Raw genomic sequence first — 25,522 nt, forward strand, 5'->3', positions numbered from 1 at the left:
TGAAGATATGCACTGCAAACAAGTTGATATAGTTACAGCCTACTTGCATGCCATACTTAAGCACCATAAGATCTACATAAGTCTTCCAACTGGAATAGAAAGAAAAAGCTTCATCTGCAGACTCTGGCAAGCCGGAAGCAAGCAGAACATCTTTGGCAAGAGATCTTTACAGAAGCTCTTATGGAAATTGATTTAAAGTCACTAAAGAATACAGATCCATGCATATTTATAAATAAAGAGTCTGGCCTGCTACTAATAATCTACATTGACAACACCATTATTACTGCTCCTACAAAAGAAACTATTACTGATTTCAAGGACAAGCTATTCAACCACTTCTCTATAAAATCCCTAGGCAAACCATCAAGATTTCTAGATTGTGAAATTGAACAAGATCATACAAAGCAAATAATCTACCTCTCTCAAGAATCATATATTCAAAAGATTCTTGCCAAATTCTACATGAGTGGCTCAACAATCCAGACCACCTCTATGGCAGAAGAAGTACAGCTTACACAGAAGCCTGAGCCTAGTTCAGTAGTTACCAAAAGCATTGTGAACTGGTTGCAACAGCTTCTTGAAGCTCTCAATTGGCTCTCAATAAAGAGCCACACTAATATTACATTAGCTGTCAACAAACTCCAACAATTTGCTACAAAGCCAACACTAGAGCGCCTAGAATATAGCAAACAAATACTGTGTTATTTGAAAGGATCTCCTACACTAGGTCTAACTCTTGAAGGCATCCTGAAGCCTGGAATCCCAGAATTACAAGTCTACATAGATGCTAGTCACCAAGACTGCAAGGAAGAACACTCAACAGAAGCATATATATTATTTTATATGGGAACTTCCATCACATGGAGCTCAAAACATCAAAAGATTGTTGCACTGTCAAGCACAGTAGCAGAATTTTGCACTCTTGGTTCTATTATAAAGAAAGCACTCTGAATTCAGAAGCTCTTACAAGATCTTAATCTTCCAGCAAAAGCTCTGATTTCTATATATACAGATAGTGTGAATGCTATAGCACTAGCTCACAAGCTGACATACACACCAGCTATCAGGTGGATGAATACACATTGATTCTTTGTGAAGGAGCTTCTCAAAGAGGAAAGGGTAAAGCTCTACCATATATCAGAAACAGAAAATCCAGCAGACAGCTTGATGAAACTACTTGGAAAACAAAAATTTAAAGAATTCTTACAGATGTTGAATCTCAACAACATGAGTTTTACATTCACACTCACTTGATTAGAATGATACAAACACCAGTAGAAGTGGCATAACCCACAACAACATTACACCAGTAACAGATTTGGAGCTCAACCTCCAATTTGAACTTCTGCTTACTATTTACTAAGAAATATTCCACTGATTTGATTATTAAATCAGCTTGAATCCTGGATTAGTTGGATTTATGTATTTGGAAATTTGTCTTCTCTCAGCACTTGCTGAAGCCTAGGGAGTGGTGTTGAGACACTAGTCTCTATGTAGTTAGTCTCCAGCTTAGTGGCTCAGATCTTTTTTGATCTGATGCAGAGTTTTCATCTTGCTTCTCATCCCACAATTCTTTGGATGAGAGGAGAGAGAGCATGCACATCTATTGAGTTTATATTCTGTGGTTCCTATAGCTTCTGCATATAGTTAGTAGCCTTGTAGGTCCTTTGAGAACTTTACTATATCATTGAGTGCAGATAACTTAGTTAAACTACATGATCAAGTTTTTAAACCAAAAAAGGTAGTGAGATGGTTAGGTATTTGGCTTGACAATACTCTTACTCTCAAGAACCATGTTGAAATTAAGATAGCAGCTGCTGAAAGAGTTCTTAATTAAATAATCAGACTCTCAAATACTGAAAAAGGTCTTACTTTTCAAGCTATAAGACAACTTTATATAGCTTGTATTACCTCAGTAGCTGATTATGATGTTCAGATTTGGTGGAAGAATCAAAAGAATCTTCTTAATAAGTATGAGAATCTTCAAAACTCTGCTTTAAGAAAGATTCTAGGAGCTTTTAAAACTTCTCCAATTTATGCTATGGAGATTGAGGCTGCTATTCCTTCTGCCAAAGTAAGATTTAATAAACTATGCAGAAACTATGCTTATAGACTATTAAAAATATCAAAAGAATATGCAATCAGAAAAATAGTATCTTCTAGCTTTCCACCTTATAATAATGGTGTTGATCTTGATTAGGGAAGGTTTTTAGATTGAAATCAATCAGAATTAAATAATGAATATGTTGTACAAACATCAACTAAAAGAAAAAGAAAAAGAAGAAAAATCAATAAACAAAAGAGTATCCAAGTCAACTATTCCAAATTTGTTCAATGATTTCAAATATATTACCTTCTCTAAAAACAGAAAGAATCAAAGCAAAATGGAATGCACCTTGGTCTGAAAATCAAGCTGATTTGATAGATATTCAAATTGAAAATTCAGACAAGGAAACAGCTAAAGATAGTCACATAAATAGAATTAAAAATCTAGATAATAGATCTTTAATTCTCTATTCAGATGGATCCAAAGGTGAAGAAAGTCAATATGCTGGTGCTGGTGTATACAATCTACAAGATAATATTAGATTTTCATGGAATCTAGGCAAATATCTTGAAGTCTTTGATGCAGAACTGTTTGCTATAGATAAAGCATTTAAATTAGCAAGTTCTATCTCTCAGTCCCAATCAAGATCAATATCAGATATCTGGGTGTTTTCTGATAGTGAAGCTGCTATTCAGAGACTTATGAAACAAGATCTTAATTCTGGCTTATATTATCTTCAATCTATAAGAAAAACTGCTAAGTCTATTAAAAATCAGCAAATTAATCTACATCTTCATTGGATTCCTGCACATGTAAATATACATGAAAATGAAGAAGCTGATCTAGCAGTAAAGAAAGCTACAGAATTAAATCAAGTTTGTTCTGAAAGATATATATCTTTTACTTATATAAAAAGACAAATAAAAGAACAAGCAATGATAGAGTGATTTGAAGATCTTTTTAATAAAGAAAGTTCTACAAATTACTACTTTTAATTTAAAATAAAATCCAGATAGAAAGCATCTACTCTTTCTATATCTAAAAAGATATGGTCAACTATTTGTTAATTGAAGCTTGGTTATAGATATTTCAGATCTTATCTAATAAGATTATCTGGCTACTCTTCTAATTAATGCTATTTCTGTAATTGTGTTGAAAATTCAAAGCATCTACTATTAGACTGCTCAGCTTATCATACTGAAAGAAGAAAAATTCAACAAGAACTTGATATTTCTCAACTATCTTTAAATTTTATTTTTGAAACTGAATTAGGCTTAAAATGGCTAGTTTTATTTCTGAAATGTACTAGAATAGCTACTAGACAGTGGCTTTCTCAAATATGCTAATTTTATTTCTTTTTGATTTGTATCACATTACTACAAGTATTATTATTTTCCTTTAAAATTAATATTATGTCCTATCTGTTATTTGACTTTTGTGGAGAAAGAACATCTCATATTGCCTGGAAATACTTTGAATTTTTTCCCTTTTTTAGTTTCTACAATATATACTAAGTAAAACCTAACAGAGAAGCTGTTAGGTAGTCTTTATAGTTACTGATTGCATAAGACTATAATGAATAATAATAATAATAATAATAATAATAATAATGAGTGCAAACTGTGGTTAGCTTCAATAAGACAGCAATTTTGTCTGAGAAAATCACTACAAAAGACACCAGATGTGGTCAGAACTAATTAAGTATTTAGTCATTTGTATAATAAACTCCAGATGCATTGACAGATGTTGGAAATACAGAGAGAACAACTATCTATATTATGGAATAAATTCAAGATGTGGTGTAAGAACAACATTGAACTCAAGGTAACTTATAGTTAAGATACAATACAGCATTATTATGACATTGTTCAATAAGAGAACTAATTCATACTCTCATTTTTCATATATATTGCTGAACTTGAATAGAATCTGAACAGTCTATCAGATAAATTCTTTTGTATACTCTTTCTACAGATAAAGCTCAGATTAATTATTTAGACTGAACTAAATAAACTGCAACATCAATCAAAAACAGTTGCAGAATTACAAGAACAAGCAACACTTATTGAGTTTATTCTAGAAAAAAAAAAGCAAAGTCAGTGGGACAAGAATTAAAATAAGAAGAAACAGAAAATCTTAATCTCTTAAGAGAAAGATATATTCTAACAAGATAATAAAGAAGATTATTCACAAACAAAGAAGACATTAGCAAAACTACTTTTAAAAATATTAGAAGAAGAACACAAATAATAAATAAATAAAGAGCTCTGTCTAAGATGTAGTCAATCAGATTATAGAGTAAAGTTCTGTACAAACAGCTTCAACAAGTCTTAGCAGACAGACAAAAAGAACAAGAACTGAGTAAAGACTAGAGCTGCAAAGCCCATGCAAGATCCAGATCAAATATTAGAAAGACAGAGTGTTAACTCAATAGAGAAGATAAGCAGATGCAGTATATATCTGTTGGCCATACTGACTATACTGTCAGGTAATCTTACAGAGCAAGCTGTACTATTGAACTCAGATACTACAGTGAACAGTATTTTCTACAAACTGGTATCTTAATTGAACTGGAATCAATCAGAGATGCCTATGAGAGTTATTGAGATGTTGAATAAAGCTGAGGCTAATTAATATAGTATTTACAAGACTCAACTTACTATAACAGACTTCATGAGAATCATAAAGATGGTAAGACATACATTTACAGTAATTAATATAGTTGATGTAAATATAGTTCTAGACATGCTATAATTGAAAGACTTTAATCCAGACATAGACTGAAAGAACAAGATATAGTATTAGTAATCTTTAGAGAAAATAGTGAAACTTCTGAATACAGATAGATTTTGTTAAGTAGTGTGCATCAAGAACAAACTCTCTTATATTATTTTTGCATCAGACAATAATCAAGTTCTGACAGAAGTGCCTGAGTGGTTGAGAGACTATAAAGATATTTTCTCAGAAGAAAAAGCAGCAGAGTTGCCAGAATTAATAAAGATTAGTTATCTAATAATTCTTAAAGACAGCTGCAAGCCTCTGTACATGCTAATCTATAAACTATTACTCAAGCAGACAGAGATTCTACAAGAGTATATCAAGAACAAGTTATGCAAAAGTTAAATATATTTATTATAAAGTTCAGCAGAAGCTCTAGTATTATTTGCATTCAAGACTAATAAAGAACTCAGACTCTGTATTAACTATCATAATCTTAATATAATTACAGTGAAGAATCATTACTCTTTACTATTAATAGACAAGATATTAAGCTGGTTAGCAGAAGCACACTACTTTTCTAAGATAAATCTATATAATATCTACCACCAGATTAGAATTGAAAAAGAAGATAAATGAAAGACCACATTTTATATAAAGTTTAAAAGTTTTGAGTATCTTGTTATATCTTTCAGATTATCAAACACATCATTAATCTTCCAGTTCTACATTAATAAAGCACTGGCAGGCCTGGTTGACATATGCTGTGTAGTTTATCTAGACAATATTCTTATTTTCTCTGTCTCAGAGAGAGAGTATGAGAAACATGTTAAACTAGTTATGAAGCATCTAAGAAAATATCAGTTGTTTGCAAAGCTTGCTAAGTGTACTTTTAAAAGATAAACAATCTCATATTTCAGATATATTATTGATAACAAAGATATTAAGATGGATCTAAAGCAGATACAGATAATTATAAAGTAGCTCTTGCTATAAAGTTTCCATAATATTCAGGTATTTCTGGGTTTTGCAAACTTCTATTGAAGATTCATACAAAAGTACTCAGTTATCATGGCACTGTTAACAGATCTCTTGAAAAACAGTGAAAATAGATAAAAGAAGAGACCATTTTTTTGACACTTACTGTCAGAGAAGTATTTCACACATTAAAAGCAGTCTTCTTCAGAGAACCAGTCATCTGTCACTATAATTCAGAATATAGAATATATCTGGAAGTGAATGCTTCAGAACATACTGCAGGCATAATATTACTTTAGCTATTTGATAACAAATGACATCCAGTTGTCTACTGGTTATTTAAGTTTGATTAGATCTAACAAGTCTATAATATATCAGATAAGAAGATGTTGATTATCATTCAAGCATTTGTTTATTAGTAGCAGTACTTAGAAAAAATAAAGTACTCTGTAGAGATTATTACAAACTATGCAAACCTTCATTTATTTATGAAGTTCATAAACAAGATAGCATAATGACAACATATTAGATGAGTAGAGGTTCTCAGAACATATAACTTTGAGATTCTCTATTACTCTGGAAAACATAACCCAGCTGACACATTATCATAAAGACTAGATTATATCAAACTAGAAGAAGATATTGATCTGCCAATATATATACTCAAATAATGTTATGTGAATGGTATTTCAGAGTGAGACCCATTCAAAAGAATTTTCTTTGATGAAGAAGATATTCAAGTATATGCTGCTTGTGCTGTTCAAAACAGTAAAGTAGAGATGGTGCAGAAGAGATCTGGTAGTATCAAGACAGTTAAGTTAGTTTATAAAGCACTAGTCAGAGATGCTGGGAAGGCTCAATAAAGAAATCACAGAAGATTCTGAATTTCTTATATGTGCATGAATATAGTGACAAAAGATAAAAGAATTTATGATAAACTAACTATAAGTATATTGAATCTGCTGCTAGAGATACAGAGAGATAATCTCTCTGTACAAGCAAGATTTATCAAGGCAGAATCTCAGCAATCAGAGTGGAAAATAGATAAACAAGATCTTTTGACAAAGAGTAGCAGAATCTACATGCTTAGTGATTCAGCTCTAAAACAGAAACTACTACATGTAAGAGATTGGACTTCTACTCTTCTCAGAGCAAACTCTCAATAGCATGCTGTGTAGAAGACCTCCACACTATTTCTCTTTTGGCTTAGTGCCATGCATCAATGTTGTGAATATATTGTACATACACTCACCTACTATCTTTTCTCTCTCTCCCTAAGCAGTATGTTTGTGTATATAGAGCCTTAGCTAGCAACTTCAGCTAGGCCCATAATATTATGTACTGCTTCTTCTTCACTATACAAGATAGATACTTACAAGCAGAGAAATAGAAAGAATGGAATCACAAGAGCCAGCCTTGCATTCATGCTTCAAGATACTAATAATAGCTCTAAGAATCACAAACTATAAACATGAACTAGATGCTTACATTTGAACCCCCAGAGTTTCTTCCAGATACTGAAACTAACAATAAAATAATAGAAGAAATAAAGAAAAGTGCACCAGTATGGTTCTTAGACTACTAATATGCTTAGAACTAGATGAATAAGAACCTGCACTGATAGCTGAAAGTTACTCAGAATAATACTGACTTTAATCCAGTCAGTACTAGTGAAACTTCTGTCAAGTGCTCTTGTCACCAGCTTCCTGATTGTACCTAATTTAATGGAAAGAACTTGAGTCTGTATTCAAGTTTTGAAGTGAACTTATAAGACAAGTTATGAATTAATAAATATACTATTGAAAATGAACAAGATCAAGCAGTCTACATAAACTCACAATTAAAGAAAGATGTAGCTAAGATAATGCTTCTCTAAATTAAAGCTCACCATAATATAATAAATTATACACCCAAAGAATTCTTCAAGCAGATGAGACTAGTTTTTAATAACTCTGTATACTGACAAAAAGCTCTGCAAAGCATACACTTAATTAAGCAAGAATAAATCTCTTTTGTAATCTTTTTATCTGAGTTCAACTGTCTTCTTCTCAAATCAGATGTACTGATGAATAACTAATTAAGAAAAAGATACCTGCAATCAGCTCTGAGTACTGAACTGATAGAAAAAGCTATTGAAATATCTACAGCTGAGATCTACAAAGAATACTATATGCAACTCTGTCAGATTAACTATCAGATACAAGAGCTAAATTAGATCAAATCCTGTACACATGTGTGTTTCTTCACTCTCAGCTTTAGCACTAGACTTTATATTCTGAAAGAGTCTGCTTTACTCTCTGCTAGTGATTTCATGAACTTTTCTGCTGATGCCAGAAGACAGCTCCAGCAAGCTGAACTAGTAAACAACAAGAAGATAGAACTATAGTAGCAAAAAGAACTCTGTCTATATTGTGGTAGGTCAGATTATATAATACAAGCCTGCTCTTATGCTCTGTCTCAATGTCTACAACATCAAGTTCAACTATAATCTATAACTACCATCTATATTGCACCAAGACTGGAAAAAGAATATATAATAAAAAATAATAAGAAGAAGAGAAAAGAGTAGCTTCTGTTAAAAAGTGCTGAGAGAAGTACTGCAAGAAGCTTATATAAGAGAAGTAGAGAAAGTTTGAGAAGATATCTGCTACAGAACTCTTTATTATGCATGCAATTATCAATAATACAGATATTACTAAGACTATAATAAATAATAAATATTAAAATTACTCTCTCATCACTTTTCAAGCTATACAGAAGTATAAGCTTGAGTATATACTTATCTTCAAACAAATACTAAAGAAATTCAATGCAAAGAATCTGTGAGAATCATATGTGTGAATCAGTGTGACAATGAATCTATAGGAGGAATTGTACATAGAAAAGAGTACATGAGATAAAAGGTCTGGTATTGGCAGCTATGTATGACTTGTAGACAAGATTGCCACTGGCTCCTAACAAGAAATTCATGCAGTGGTGGCCTTTTATGTGTGCTTGTGAGCATGTGACTTAGTGTCTTGTGAGGACACATGTACTCCCAACAGCTCACAAGCTGAGACTCTGAACTCTTGCAGATGTTGTTTGTCTGTATAAGAGATTTGCAGGTGAATTCTTACAGATTTCTTCTTCTTATAAGTCTTGATCCCTCAAGACAGCTGTCTCATTAAAAATCTTCATGAGTAGAAAAACAAAACCTCTTGAGAAAAATAAAAATTTTCTCATAAGAAAAAGAGTACAGCCTTACTAGAGATGTGATATTAATACAACTCTAATAATACAACACAATATAATAACACAACAGAGCTCAATAACACAACAATATGTAGAGAGTCTCTATTGTTCTCACTAGCTTCATGTTACTATTAGATAATAAACACTAGCTTAAGAGAGAGCTTTCTCTTACTTTCTCTTTCTCTACTTTTCTTTTCTTTCTTTTCTAGTTTATATCATCATTATCCAGATAAGTGAACCCTTCAAGTACTGCTTTGCATGAAAGGTAGGCTCACAGAAGATCTCTAATATTTGAAAGAAAACTATAGCTACATCTTGATGCTCTGCTCATCTGACTACAAGATCACAAGTTAGTAAGTTCACTCCTGATTGTGCCTTTGCTTTGTGTGATTATAAGATTTCATCTTTATGTGGGGTTTGATTTACAGAGATGCTGATGCTTGCTAGAAGCTACTGGTTTGCTCTTTTTCTTCTCTCTCTTTCATGACTTCTCTTCTTTCTTCTCCCTCAGAAGAACCCCCACTTCTCTCTTTGCAAAAAATATTAGACCTTCAGTAAGTAGTTCTGAGAGATTGGGAAGTGCTCACAACTGACAGTTCTAGAATATTATTACTTCTCTCTCTTTCTTTCTTTCACCAGTTGTTACTGCTCTTTCTCCACCAGCTCAAGCTGTAAGTGCTTCTCACAAGCTGACATTGATTCATGTGCTGATGAAGTTAGAGTTCTGCTGCTCTGTCTCCCCCTTCTGTAGTTGTTGTGCTGGCTCTGGCTGAAAATATAAGTATTCTCTATCATATTTCAGTTCACAGCTAACTCTCTCTAGATTGTTGTTGCCATTTCCCCTGCTCTGGCAGAATTTGTGGATGCTGTAGTTTTACAGAGTATCTGAAATTGTTCAGCATCCCTTCTGTAAGACTGACAATGGTGATTTCAGATCATCTTCATCTAAATACTGCCAGCAATTACTTTTACTGATACTTTACAGGCTAATTCAGTAGTTCTTCCAGATCTTTTATTCTATACTGGAGCATAAGCTTTGTCTGCCTGTAAAAAAGCATGGTATCACAAGTCTATTCAAAGACCTGTACTTATTGCTGGTTTGAATAATTCAAACTAGTTAGCTGTCCATGCCCAGCTCTGCAAGAGTATTCTTGTGATTTGAGCTGGAGTCCAGTCACTATCAGAACAGAAGTACTCTGCCTGCAAGAGAGCTTAGCAAAACTATAGTAATATAGTCTTTGCAGAGTGCATCTCTGTGAGCTTGGATCAAAAATGTAATAACTGTCTATACTGTGAACATCTTGCTTGCTCTTTCCAGCAGTGAGATTATAAATAGTTGTTACAGATCTTTGCAAGAGAAAGCTGGAGACTCTTATATAGTCTTTAGATAGTTCTTTTGAAACCAATTCAATTTGATTTAACTATGCCTTTTCTCTTTCTAACTCATTTTCTAGTTCCACTATCTTCATCCATCTCTTTTGTGAACCCAGCTTGTCCAGGTTTCTATTATGAAATTGTTGGAGTAGCTTTCTCAGTAGACAGATATTGCTTACAGAAATTCATGTCTTGTTTTTCTCATCATTATAATCTTTTCAATGTACTTTGTACTACAGCTTGCAATCCTCTCTCTTTGAGTCAATTATCTTACAGATTCAATACTTCTTTTCATTCTTATCTATCTCACAAACTTCATGATAAGATGAGCTATTGATTCCTTTGCAGATCTTGTGCTTACAGAGTAGGAATATATAAAAGATATCATGAGTTTGCAGACCTGAAGGCAGCTCCAGTCTGTAGACTTACAAGCCTATCTTCTTCACAATTCTACAAGGCTCATGCCTCAACAAATCCAATTTTTTGTTAGGCCACACAGTTTTGATATTGTGAAGGTCAAGCCATACCTTGTCTTTTATCTGGAAAGTCTTCATAATGTACTTCTGGTTATAGTACTTCTTCTGGTAGGCTTGTGTCTTCACAAGTAATTTCTTGATCTTCTCACAGAGCAATCTCATTGCCTCCATCTGATTCTTTAAATTCTTGCACATATAGCTATACTCATCAGGATCCAATAGATCTGTTCACAGATTCAACTCATATATTAGCTGAAAAGATGATTTCTGTGTGGAGGCCTACTATAAGTTATTGTACACAAACTCTGCCATTAGCAACCACATCATCTAGTCATCTTGATCATAACTAACATAGCTTCACAGGTACTGCTCTAGCATACTATTCAGTCTCTCAGTTTGACCATCAGTTTGCAGGTGAAACACCATGCTTATTGCTCTCACAATCTTCAAGATGTGAGTCAAATCACCCTAAAATTCACTCACAAACAGAGATCCTCAATCTGTTACTATGCTCACAGGTAATTCATGTAATCTCACTATCTTGCAAACAAAGAGATGAGCCAATTTCTCTGATGTCAGCTTCTTTGTTGTAGAGATAAAGTGAGCCATTTTTGTGAGCCAGTCCACTACAACCAGAATACAGTCAAACTGCATCTTCTCAAAATTCAGGCTTGCAGGGAGATCTGTAATAATATCCATGCTAATAAATTTTCAAGAGTAATTCAGAATTGGTAAGAGTGATAGTTCTTTTTGAGATTTCCCACAAACTCTTCTTGAGTTCTGGCAGACTCTACAGGCTTCACAACACTTCTTCACCAGTTCCCCCATTCTTGGTCAAAAGTATTTGCAAGCTATAAGCTCATACATTCTTGCTGTAGCAAAATGCCCCATGAGAGATAGATCATGATGATATCTGATCAGCTCTATTTGCAAGATCTTATTCTAAGAGATGTACATGCAATCATGTCTATAGAGAATGCTCTTTTTCTCTTTCCATATCACAAATTTCTTCATACTCATCTTAATGTCTTTACAGACTTTGGCTGCATAGTCATCACTTTGCAGTAAATTTGGCAATAATGCCAACAGATTGAAGCTGCCCTTCTCATAAGAATTCTCCTCATAAATCAGGTCTTTGATCTTCTGAACCTGCATTGTGATCTTCTTTACTTTGCACATATCTTTCAAGACAACCTTCACAAGTAGTTTCTTAGTCACAATCTAAAGCTTTACAGAGATGAGTTGTGTATTCTCATCTTCTCTCTTCTCTTTCTGATTGAAAGAAACTTGAGCTGTCAGTCTTAACTTTTCTGTAATCTCTTGCTTCTTCACAAGCATCACTCTCAGTTGATATGCAGTCTTACAATTCTTCATGTCATTCAGACCAGTCTTCTTGACATAATCAGGTCTTCACAAGAGTCCATCTGCCAGGTTCTTGATTTCTTTCACATGGTCAACTGTAAATCAAAAGATTATCAGTCTTTGCATCCAGCAGACCTGTCTTCACAAGAGATCTTGAGCAGTCTGGAAATAGCACAAGCTATCATAATCTGTAAGAACTTGAACTGGTGTTTGCAAGCCTTCCAACCAGCAGTATTAATATCTAAATGACTCCACAATCACAAGCAGTTCTTGATTATAAATGCCATAGTTCATCTTTACAGATTGCATCTTCCACAAATAAAACCCAACTGGAACCCAAATGCCATTCTTTGCTAGCTGTAATAGAATATTATCACCATAAAGCCAGATGCATCTGTTTCCAGTCTGGTCTTCTGTTCCATATCAAAATGGTGAAGCATAACAGCTTTCATAATCACTTTTTTTAGATCTATAAAGGCTTCACAATCTTTCTCAGTCATAAAAATATTAATCTCTCTCCTCATCTCTCTTCATATACACCTGCTTAGCTTTGCTTCTCCTTCCTTTAGAACAGCAGTCAGGCCACAGACTATATTAGAGAATCTTGGAATGAAGCACCTGTAAAAGTTCACAAATTCTAAAAAGATCTGGATCTCTTCTTACTAGTTGGCTCTGGCCAGTCAAGAATAGTGTTCATACAGCTCTTCTCCATAAGAATACTCTCTGGTGTTATGATATACTCAAGATAGTTAATCTTGCAAGCATTGAACTTGCACTTTACCAGCTTGCAATAAAGATCTGCATTCTTGAGTATCTTAAGTACTAATTTCACATGCTTCTCATGGTCTTCCTCATAAGCCAAGTACACAACCACATTATCAAGATAGGCCACCACAAACACATCCAGATATTTGCTAAGTGCCTTCACAATATATGATTGAAAGGCTGCTGGTGCATTCACAAGTTCAAAAAACACTATCAAGTACTTAAATAGCTTCTGTAGAGTCTGAAATACAGTCTTCCACTCATTCTCTTTATGAATTCTCAATCTATAGTAGGCATTCTTGATATTCAACTGAGTGAATATTGCAGCTCCCACAAGCTTATATAACACATCTTCAATCAGTAATAGAGAATATCTATTCTTGACTGTTTTTGAATTCAGATTACAATAGTCCATACATATTCTTAGTCTGCTGTTCTTCTTGGACACAAACAGAATGGATGCTCCCACAGATGACTTGAAAGAGCAGATAAATTCATGAGTTAGTATACTGCTCAGATATTCATGAAGAGTCTCTTGTTCAGCTTGTGAAAATCTGTATATTCTTTCAAATCCTGGCTGCTTCTTCAGTTTAAGATCTATGGTCAAATCATCTTTACAGTATGATGGCAGCTTCCAAGCTCTCTTGTTACTAAATACTTTTGTAAGTTTGCAGTAGGCTTCTGATATCTAGAGATCTAGATCTGCTGTCACTACTTGTTCTGATTTGCAGAGAGTTATCATATAGATAGACTTCTCTTCCTCCACTAGCTTCAAGAGGTTAACTGGTTTAATCTTCACAAGTAGATCACAACATACAGTTTGAAACTCTAGTCTTAGTTCTCTGAAATACATCTTGAAATTGTGTTGCTGCAGCCAGCTCAAATCCACTAGCATCTCATCTTTTATATTCACAACCATCACTTGTTCATAAAACAACTGCCAGTTTTCCTGAGAGTTACAGACTTCAAAGAATATATTTACAATTTCTTTCACAAGAGTGACATTCTCATAATTTATAGCAGTTTTAATCTCTATAGACATCTTATGTATCTCTAGTGCTAGCTTTGCGGCCAATTATGAACTAATCACTAGAGATTGACAACCTGAATCTATTAGTGCTGACCAGATGATACTCCTGTCAGTTGAGTTTCACATGCCTAGAACAATGGAGAAGAGAGCAAGAAGACTTTTCTTAGATAACTTCATTATATTAATTTTATCTACTTGTGGCCCCTTAATTTCTTATTTGCTACTCTTCTTCTTGGGACAGTCTTTTACAAGATATCTGTTTTGGCCACACTTAAAGCACTTTCCTTCTTTTCTCAAAACTTTATAATTCTTGATAAGATCTTTTCTCATCTTCTGAGCAGGTCTCTGAAATTAACTTCTCTTATCTGTTTGTGGTCTTGAGTTATCAGTCTTCATATCTCCACAAGCACTTCCAACTGGATTGGTAGATTTTGTGTGTGAGGCATTTTTTTCAAGAGCTGCTGTCACACTTGGTTGAAGTTGAGTAGTCAGTACTACTATCTCATTAATATTATCTGATATTTCCAGCTGTTTATCTAGTTTAGCTTGCATGGGCTCATTCAAGTTTCTTATGTATAGGTTCTTCTTTATTTTTTTAAAGCTTTCAAATTCTTCACCAATTTCTGTTATGAGCTCTAGAAATTGTTAGTGGTAGGCTTGGTCAGTTTCATTCAAACTCTTGCAAAAATTAAAGATTGCTTATTAAGAGTTTTGTGTGTGGTTTGCTAGATCTTCTAGCCTTGTGTGTAGGAATTTCTTGAGACCATTCCAGTTATTTTTCAATAGATTGTTTTTGTGGTAAATCTTCCAGAGATCTTTTTTAATGTAACCAAGTTCTGTAAGAGTATATGCAAGAGTTTCCTCATCATTCAATTTGCTTGTATCACAAGTAAATTCAATGCTGGAGATGAACTGCTGATATTTTGTATAGGAGCCAGTCTGATAGAGCTTTGTGTATTATAGTAGTCTTAAGACTAACAGATGCTTTACAGGTGTTGGGTTGAAGGTGATCATATTGAGGAATTCACTTTGTGAGTGCTTTTGGATGGCCTGGAGAGTATTCTACTTTTCTTGCCATTTCACCATTCTCTTTAGTAGTTTGGTTTTCTCATGAAGTTGTTGAATTTCATCTCTTGATGCTAAGATAGACTTTCTCTCTGAGATTACAATGCTAGTTTCAGTTTTATCTATGATTAAGAGAGCTGAAGTGGTTTCAAGATTTGTCATCTTCTCATAAACCTGGGTTTGTTCTTTGAGTAGGTTTTCTGCTGGTGTCCCAGATTCACAAGCTTCAGGGGATTGGCTTCTTTGTGTTGATATCATTGTCAGGCATTACCAAAGAAGAGTGGCAAAATGTGAGAATCATACATATGGATCAGCATGACAATGAATCTATAGAAGGAATTGTATGTAGAAAAGAGTACATGAGATAAAAGGTCTGGTATTGGCAGCTATATACAACTTGTAGACAAGATTGCCACTGGCTTCCAACAAGAGATTTGTGCAGTGGCAGCCTTTTATGTGTGCTCGCAAGCACATGACTTAGTGCCTCATGAGAATACATGTACTCCCAACAGCTTGCAAGCTGAGGCCCTGGGCCCTTGCAGGTGTTGTTTGTCTGTATAAGGGGTTTGCGGGCAAATTCTTACAGAATCACAAGATAATAAAATATGTGATGAAAATGAATCTAAATATTAAGGAACACAAAATACAAGAAGTTTTTATATATAAAGTCTCTCAGTTAAATAGATGTGATATAATACTAGAATAACTCTTGCTATAGTTCAAAATAACTGTGCTAGATAAAGAAGAAGATATTCTCTAATTCAAGTTTTCTGATATTACACTGTCTGCCAAACATCTGGAGCAGGCAGCTTGAGACATGAAAGTGTTGCAAATCTTGACCAGTAGCTTGATAACTTGACACTGGAAACAGAAGATTAAACAAGCTTATGTTATTACTGCTAGTTTGACTGATATTAACAAGACTCTCTACAGAAAGAATTACCCAAATTCTTAAGTGAAATTATCAAGACACTATTATGAATTTCTAGATGTTTTCAGCATGAAGAACACTAATAAGCTACATTTCTATTACAGACCTGAAATCAACCACCAGATTAAACTAATAGTGGAGAATGGAAAGAAATCTCAGCCACTATAGAAGCCACTATATAGCATGTCATGGAAGGAGCTTCTAGTTCTACAGAAGATACTAACAGATCTACTGAACAAGAAGTTTATTTGAATCAGCAAGTCTAGTGCAGCTGTACTGGTTCTCTTTATCAAGAAGTCTGATGATAGTCTATATTTCTGTATAGATTATCAAGAACTAAATAAGCTGATTAAGAAAGACTGATATCTGTTGCCTCTAATCAATAAAATTCTAGAATGAGTTGAATGTGCTAAATAATTTACAAAGCTAGACATTATCTAAGCATTCTACTGAATATAAATATCAGAAGATGATAAATGAAAAACAGTCTTCTGAATATAATATAAGGTTTTTGAATGAATAATTACTCTCTTTAGTTTTGTGAATGCTTCAAGCATCTTTCACAAATATATTAATTAAATGCTCTGTAACTATCTAGATGAGTTCTGCTCTGTCTATATAGATGATATCTTAATCTTCTCCACTAGATTGCATAAAGAACACCAGAAGCATGTATAAAAGATGCTATAATAATTATAGAAAGCAGGCTTACATGTTGATATTAGTAAATATAAGTTTGAAGTTACTTTAACAAAATATCTGAAATTTATTATTAAGACTGGTAAAGATGTATAAATGAATCCTGAAAAGGTGCAAGCTATACTGAAATGGAAAGTCTTTACAACAGTTAGAGATATGTATAGCTTCATTGGGTTTGCAAACTTCTATTGGTGATTTATAAAGAACTTCTCCAAAATAGTAATACTGCTCACAATACTAACTAGAAAAGATAGTGAATTTAAATAAATCAAGAAATACAATAATGTCTTTGAACTTCTAAAGAATATGTTTATCACTGCATCTATTCTTCTACAGTTTGATGCAAGCTGTGAAACAGTGATTGAGATGGACTTCTCAGGCTATATAGTAGGGAATGTGCTTCTGCAATATGATGAAAATGGCATGCTATAATCATGCATCTATTTCTCAAGAAAGAATATGCCTGCTGAATGCAACTATAAGATTCATAATAAAGAACTATTAGCTGTAGTGAAGTATTTATAAGAATGGGACTCTAAGCTCTGTAGTGTGGAAGGATTTAAAATTCTTACTGATTACAAGAATCTAAAGTACTTCATGATTCAATAACATCTTAATAAGAGACAGATGTGATGGATAGATATTCTGAACAACTTCAACTTCCAGATTGGTTACTGCTCTGGGAAGCTCAATACAGAACTAAATATGCTCTCTTGATGTAATCAAGATATGCTGGCCAATGCTAATGATGAATAGCTGAAGAACTGAGAAGCACAGCTACTAAAGACTCATATAGTCATGAATAGTGTAATGACCTACCATGCCACCAGAGTGGATAATACAATAAAGTTGTCATTAGCCAAATACTAGAAATATACATGTGTTATGAACATGTAACTTCAAGAGATAGAACAAGTTCTTAAGAATAAATACTTATGATTCTTCTCTGAGCTTTTAGGGAAGATATCTGTGTCAGACTGCTTGCTTAATAATAATAACAAGCTCTGCTTTTGGGAACAGTACTGGGTTCCAGATTCTAAAGAGTTATGCACATGAATTATGCAAGAAACTTATAATTTGATAATAATAGATTATCTAAGTAGGGAGCAAATAACCTCTATACTCATGTGTGAATATTTTTGACTGGAGTTTTCTAAGAATATATAAAACTTCATACAGAACTGTAACCTCTGCCAGATAACAATAATATAAAGAAATTACTAAAAAGAAATACTCAAGTCTCTGCTTATTTCTGATTAAATCTTATCAGAACTCTCAATGAACTTTATTATTAATCTACTGGAATCAGAAGAATGTATAAACATCATGATTATTACAGATTAACTTATTAAAAAAGTTATTTTTGAATTATACAAGAATATTAAAGTTGAAACAGTAGTTCAAGTCTTCATACAAAATATATACCACCATCATGAACTATCTACAGCTATTGTTTTTAATTAAAGATCACAATTTATAGATAACTTTTAGATCTGCCTGTACCAGCTGTTGAAAATCAAGAGATATCTCTTCACAACTGCATATTCTGAGACTGATGAGTTCACAGAACACATGAATCAAACATTAAAGACTTATCTTAGAAACTTCATCAACTTCACACAGAATAACTGAGCTTAATAACTGTTACTAGCTGAGTTAGTAATTAATAAGTGTGATGCTGCATTAACAGAAGTGAGTCACTTCTTTCTGATGTACAGATATAATATAAGCTCTCTGGACCTCAAAACTAATACTCTATCTATAAACCAGTTATCACACAACTCTATTGAATAAGCAGAGATTATTATACACAAAATACAAACTGCTACTAAATGAATCCAGTCTGTAATGACTGCTGTCCAACAGAAATAAGAGAAGTACACCAACTGTAACTGTAAATCTTTATAAAACTTTAACATAGAGAACAAAGTCTGGCTAGATCTGCAAAACATCAAGACAGACCATGTGAGCAAGAAGCTAGATACAAAAAATGCCAAGTTTATAATTATTGGAGTGGTTGGCTCACATAGCTACTATCTGAATACACTATCAGAGATTCACAATGTCTTTCATGTGCAGCTTCTCTACTCAGCTACCATGGACTCTTTCTCTAGCCAGCAACAGTCAGATTGGCAGCCACCAGAGATCACTACTGAGAAAGAAGAGAAGTATAAAATAGAAGAGATTCTCAAGAAGCAGAGAAACCACCAACATCTTAAATATCTTGTCAAATGGAAAGAATATGCATGCTCAACATAAAATGATGCCACACTTATAAAGAAGACAGTAGCTCTTGACAAATGGAAATACTATAAGCATTAAGACAAGATCTCTAGCATCTGTAAATACTAATGATAGCACAATGTCTGAAGAGCAGGAGGAAGAGTGTTGTAAGAGATTGAATATCTATTCTTCTTAGAGTGAACCCTCAATAGCATGTCATATAGAAGACCTCCACACTATTCCTCTTTTAGCTTAGCACCATGCACTAATGTTGTGAATATATCATACATACACTTCCCTATCATTCTTTCTCTCTCTTCTTAAGCAGTATATTTGTGTATATAGAGCCTTAGCTAGCAACTTCAGCTAGGCCCATAACACTACAAGTTCATCACAACAACTTATTTATGAATCACTTTAGCATGACAAAGATATTTGCCTTGCTCCAGCAAAAGTATAATTGATAATTAATAAGACAAGATGTCCAGACATACATACACAAATGCCAAACCTGCTAACAAGAGAAGACTCCAACACACAAATCATATGGGTTGCTTATATTATTGCCAATACTCAGTAGTCTCTGGCATTTAATATTTATAAACTTTATAACAGATTTTTCTTCAAGTAGAGAGAAGAGGAATCTATACAACATAGTTCTGATTGTTGTGAATTAATTTACAAAGCTTGCATATTTTCTTGTATGTAGAAAGAAGATTGACACACCAGAGATGGCAAATCTTCTGTTCAGAAGAGTATTTAAAGACTTCAGATTTTTAAATAATATTGTTCCAGATCAGAGATCTGTTTTCATAAGTAAATACTGGTCAGAGCTATATTTTCATATAAAAGTTAGACAAAAACTTAGCACAGCATTTTACTCACAAACAGACAGCCAAATAGAGATACTGAACAAGATTTTAAAGAAATATCTTCACATCTATTGTAGCTATAGATAAGATAATTGAGAGGAGTGGCTTGTATATGCAGAATTTGCATACAACAGATCAGAACACTTCACAATACACATATCTTTATTTAAAGCAATGTACAGCTTTGAATCTAGAGAATCAGACAAGATTCAGAAGTTGATCAACAATAACAACATACAGATAATGCCTGACAGAAAACTAAGAATAATCTTCATATTAAGAAATAGTCTGGTAGAATGTTTAACAAAAGCAAAAAAGAATCTAGCATGATTCTGTAACTAAAGATATCAAGATAAAGTGTATGCATCTGATAATGAAGTAATATTGTCATCAAGAAATCTACAAACAATACATTCTTGCAAGAAGTTAGATGACAAGTACTATGAATCTTTCTTAGTAATAGAGGCTATAGAAAATAACATATATTAACTAAAGCTTCCTTTAAGCTATCAGATCTACAACATTTTTCATATCTTATTATTGAAATCATACTGCACAAGAAAGAATAAGACACTAGCACATTCTTCCACAGTACTGATAAACAATTATTATAAGTAAGAAGTAGACAAAATCTTAGACAACAAAGTACACTATTGCAAGAGGCATTATCTAGTGAAGTGGAAAGAATTTTTTATAAAGAAATTAACATGGAAATCTGAGGAAAATCTCAAAAACACACAAGAGACTCTTAAGAATTATCTAAAAGAAAGATATATCTACCAGAAAATAAACAAATCTACATACATAAAGAAAGATAAAAGTGATAAAAAGTAAATATGAAGATCATAACACATCTATAAAATCAAGAATTTAACAGTAAGAAGACATACTGCAAAAGTGTCTGAGATATAGCTACAACAATAGTAAATCAGTTATAGATAAGCAAGACTTAGAAGTTGCAGGTACATTTGGTATAATAATAAACAAAGTCATAACAAAAAACACAGTTATAAAAAAAGACATAATAAACAAAGAATTATAACAAGAACAAAATGCTTTCACAATACTACAAAAACCAGAAGAAACAGCATTAGTTAGACAGTTAATAAAAATATAAGATTAATCTAAGCAAAAGTTAATCTGAGAACAAATAAAGATAGTAAAGAAGATCTACAAGATTGACTTTCATACTATCTTGAAGAATCTTTATCTCACTCATCAAACAAGTAATAAGATGATCAAGCAAGATATAGATATTTTTAATTTTATTCTTAACTTAAAACAAGATAGCACAAACTAGACTTAGCAAATAAAAAAGTTTAGATAGACTATTCTTGACAGACCTAGCTTTAGACACAAGATTCATAGCTTTAGTTTGTTGACATGATGCAGGACAATAATATTTTATAGAAGATTCTTCAAGAACAGAAGTAGCCTAACAATAATAATATTTGGCAGCTCTGGATAGAGTAGTATCCAGTTCTAGAATTTCCTGTTCTGGTCCTAGATTCCTGTCCCAATTTCTGTCCCAAGAACAGGATCAGGTTGAAGCTCAGCTCAACAGAATGAAACTGGGTTGTTTAACAGTATATTGGAATGGTTCCATAAAAGCTGGGATCAAGATGGGATTGGGACCAGAATCAAAATCTAGCTAATAGAACAGACCTGGGATCTGGCCATGACAAAATAGAATAGAACCAGGATTTCAATATTGTATATAGGACAGGACCAGTAAAGTGTAGAATGAGACTGAAAATCTCAGTCCCATTTGTGTTGTTAAAAGATAACAAAATTTGGTAACAGTTCTAACATAATTTTATCAATTTATTCAACTTTGAAAAAGTAACAAAATTTAGTAATGCTCTTTACATAATTGAATCATATTGCAAGCTATTAGACTTTAGCTACTTGAGTCTATCTATTAATAATATTGATGTATTTTCTGTTTCTTGTCTAGATTGAGTAGTGAATTTAGCAGGCTTGCAATCTCTTCTCATACAATCTCTGGAGTATTTTGATTATCTTGATTATCTTGAATAACTTTCTTGACCAACTTCTCATGCAATATAAGTGCTTCATCCAGCATATGTATCTTATCTTCATGTTTAAGTAGTATAATCTTCTTGATTATAGATACATGAAGCTATGATTATTAATAATAACATGTATCTCAAGTAATATTGAAAATCTGTTCTACTTTAATCTCTGTCAAAAATACAGTCAGAATGTTTCTTGCCATTCAAGCAACAGTTGGAAAATCAGACTCTAGTATTCTTTATTATTCCAGAATTGGAGCTTGAGATGATATCAAATTCTCATTATTTAAATATTGCTGCATTTCATTTTGAAAATTTGCTTGTCTTTAATGGAGTCTATCAAAAATCATTTGCTCAATATTCTAGAGAAGTTAGCAAAGAGAAAATCAGAATAATACTTATAACAAATATACATCATTCACATCAAGTATTACTTCTCTTGACTGTTTATATTTCTTATAATGCTTTTTGTAAAACCTTAAAATATATTGTCAGTATATTTTACACTCATCACTGGTCTAATTCTCTGAATTATATACTCTTATGTGGTGTAATGAATGGAGAGCAGTAACTACAGCTAGCAGCTCACTCTTTGAATGCTCAGTATCACTATAGTATTTCTGGAATTTCAAGCTAACAGCTTTGATAGCTTCTTCAATGTTCTCTCTTATTGTTAACTATTGAGTCTTGTCCTTCTCTCTTTTTAAATACTGGAAAAGATAATTGTAGATTGCTCATACTAGATAAATTGTTGAGCCTGTTGTTTTGAACAGTATTTTAGTAAATTGACTGAATAACTGCAACAGTTCAATCATATAATCTATCTGCTTTCAGTCATGATTTAATAGATAAAGTCTTTGGTATTTTGATGATAAGTTCTGAATCCATAAGTTCACAGCTTGTTGAAGCAACAAGATACAAACACACATCTTATAGATGGAATTTCATCTTGTGCAAATATCTTGACTTATCTTGTACTGGTTCTCTTGTTGATATTCTTGAAAATGTGCAGCAAGTTGAAGAAAGATATTAGTTGCATTGACAACAAGACAAATCTATTATTAAGTAAAGATTAGTAAATTAACTCAAGTATATCAGACCATTATCAAATTTTGTTATCTTTCTAAGAGTATTTGCAAATATGTCTGTTGATGCTAGATTATCAGTAATTGAGCTCTCATCAAAAATAGTGAATAGAGTATTATTGTCTGGCTGAATCTTGAGATTGCAAATCAGCTCTTGAACCAGAAGTTAAATTACATAAGCAAGACAGAGTATTATTTTACTGTCTGCATTTCAATCAGTTGTCTTGTTCAACTGCTGCAATGCTGGCCTTAACTAATGTATAAGATGTGCTTGCATAATACTGTTGTTTGATGCATTATTACTTGCAATTATAAAAAGATTACTCTTAAGTCTTCATACTGCTAATAATTATTAGAGAATCTCTACTATATTCTTACCAGTATAAGCACTCTCTAAACTTTTAAAATCCAGTAAATGCTTATGGTACTTCCAATTCTTTGTAATGTAATAACTATTAATTGCCATAAAGGCAAGATTATTGGGACTTGTCTAATTATCTACCACTAGAGATATCTTGATTGTTGGATCATGGTTAAAGAGAAGATTTCAGAATAGCTAATTGTACATATTATTTATAATCTGATATAATATTTCTTGTGTGAGTATCTGTAATACTATTACAGAATTGAACATGGTTATTAATATACAGAATGCTGGATTCTTGATAACATAAAATAAGAGATTCAAGAATATTAATATTTATACAAGCTGCTGAAGAAAATTGTCTTGATTATATTCAGAAACAGACAGATCTGAATCTGTTCAAGAATACTTTAGAAAGTATTGCTAAGATACCAGAACTGTTACTAAAATCTACTACATTTGGAAAATTAGAATTCATGATCTACTATCATGTTAACCAGAGTATTACTCTGTCTGTCATCAGTTTTTGTACAGTCTTTGCTGGTTAAATACTTCTTCAAACCACTTGTATCATTTCAAGAAAAACTTGAATAGCTGAGAAAGATTTAGTAATGCTTGCAAATTATTTCTGAAGTACTTTTAGAATACTCTGTCATCTGATTAAATTTTGGCCAAAAATCAGAATAGTATTGCTTTGCCTTCCAGTTGGGGTCATCATACTTCTTATTCTTAACCAACTGAGCAGCTTCAGTAGTCAATCACCAAGTAATAAACAACTTGTGATGCTGCTCCTTCCACAATACAAATTATTTTTTTCCATATTGAACTATGATTAATTCTGAAAAAATCTCTATAAATTTTGCTTGTTTACTAGCTTCAGCCATTAATTAGATTTTTTTTTTTCACAATCAAATTGATTTTTCTCTGAGTTCTGTCTTAGTTAAAAAAGTAACAAAATTTGGTAACAGTTCAAGCAAAATTTGATAATTCAGCTAGTTAGGCCCATTCTACTCTGCACAGTAACCAACTACAAAATTATCATCTACAAAATGGAACATTCTTCTTCAGAAAAATAAAATATTTTGTCAATTTAATGGCATCCCATTCTCAAATTAATATAAAAAAAGAACTAAAAACCTAACTTTCTTCACTAGATATCAACAATTCAATCATCATTCATCTTATTATTCTTCTTATTGTTCTTATCAGAGAACATCATAATCTCAAAATCATTTTTCTCCATCTTCTCTGGAACAGATAGACTGTTGTTATCTTCTATTGAACTCTGTAATTAGCTCAGAAATTCTCTCATCTTCTTCTCAATCTTTTCTCTTGACATACTGACTGCAGCAAGATAATCATGACTATAGATTATGATCTTGGTCTCAAGCTTGACTATTATTTGACAGAACTAAGCCTGCTTACATGCAGTAATAAAATGCTGCATCTGACTTGTTTTGGCCTAAATATATTAGAACTGTTACCAAATTTCATTACTTTTAAATTCTATCTTCTTGTTCTGCTGAGCTTCATTCTCAGTCTCTGTAATCTTTTCTTAGTAACACTTCTTCTTCTTCTTTCTCTTCTTTTGCTGAAAAATTATAAGCTGGTGCTTATGATACTTCTTTAACTTGCTCTTGACAAATTACTTGACCATCAGCTGTTCAATAGCTTTATTCTCAATCATTATGCAATTCTCCTCACTGCTATTCTGCCTGCAATAGATGTTAATATGATTTAATGCAAACTACTGAGAGTGCATACCACTTATGTTTAACTTAAATTCTCTTCAGCATATTATGGTGTATTTTGTGATCTGTCTCTCCTGCCTTAAATATATCTTTTTGATAGCTTTTCAAGATCTGACAGTACTTCTGTGCCACACAGATCTTATCTCTTATTGAATATTGCTTTGACCCCATCTTCATAATTATATACAATGAGTTAAATTAAAGGCACTGCATGATGAAATTATAGAATATATTAATTACTTGTATAGAATGGTTACTATACATATTATTTACATTCTATAGACATGTTGCTATAGACAAGCTCAATATGTTGTTGCTATACTGGCTACAGAATAATGGAAATATGGAGTGTATTGATTAAGTACTTGTGTAGAATGATTACTATACATATTGTTTACATTCTACAGGTATATTACTATAGATAAGCTCAATATATTATTGCTATACTGCTGCAGAATAATAATATAAGATCAGTCTCTCTTTTCTTCTCTTTCTCTTTCTCTTCTTCTTCTTTC

Source organism: Coccidioides immitis, assembly GCF_000149335.2.
Source record: "Coccidioides immitis RS genomic scaffold supercont3.3, whole genome shotgun sequence".
NCBI lineage: Eukaryota > Fungi > Ascomycota > Eurotiomycetes > Onygenales > Onygenaceae > Coccidioides > Coccidioides immitis.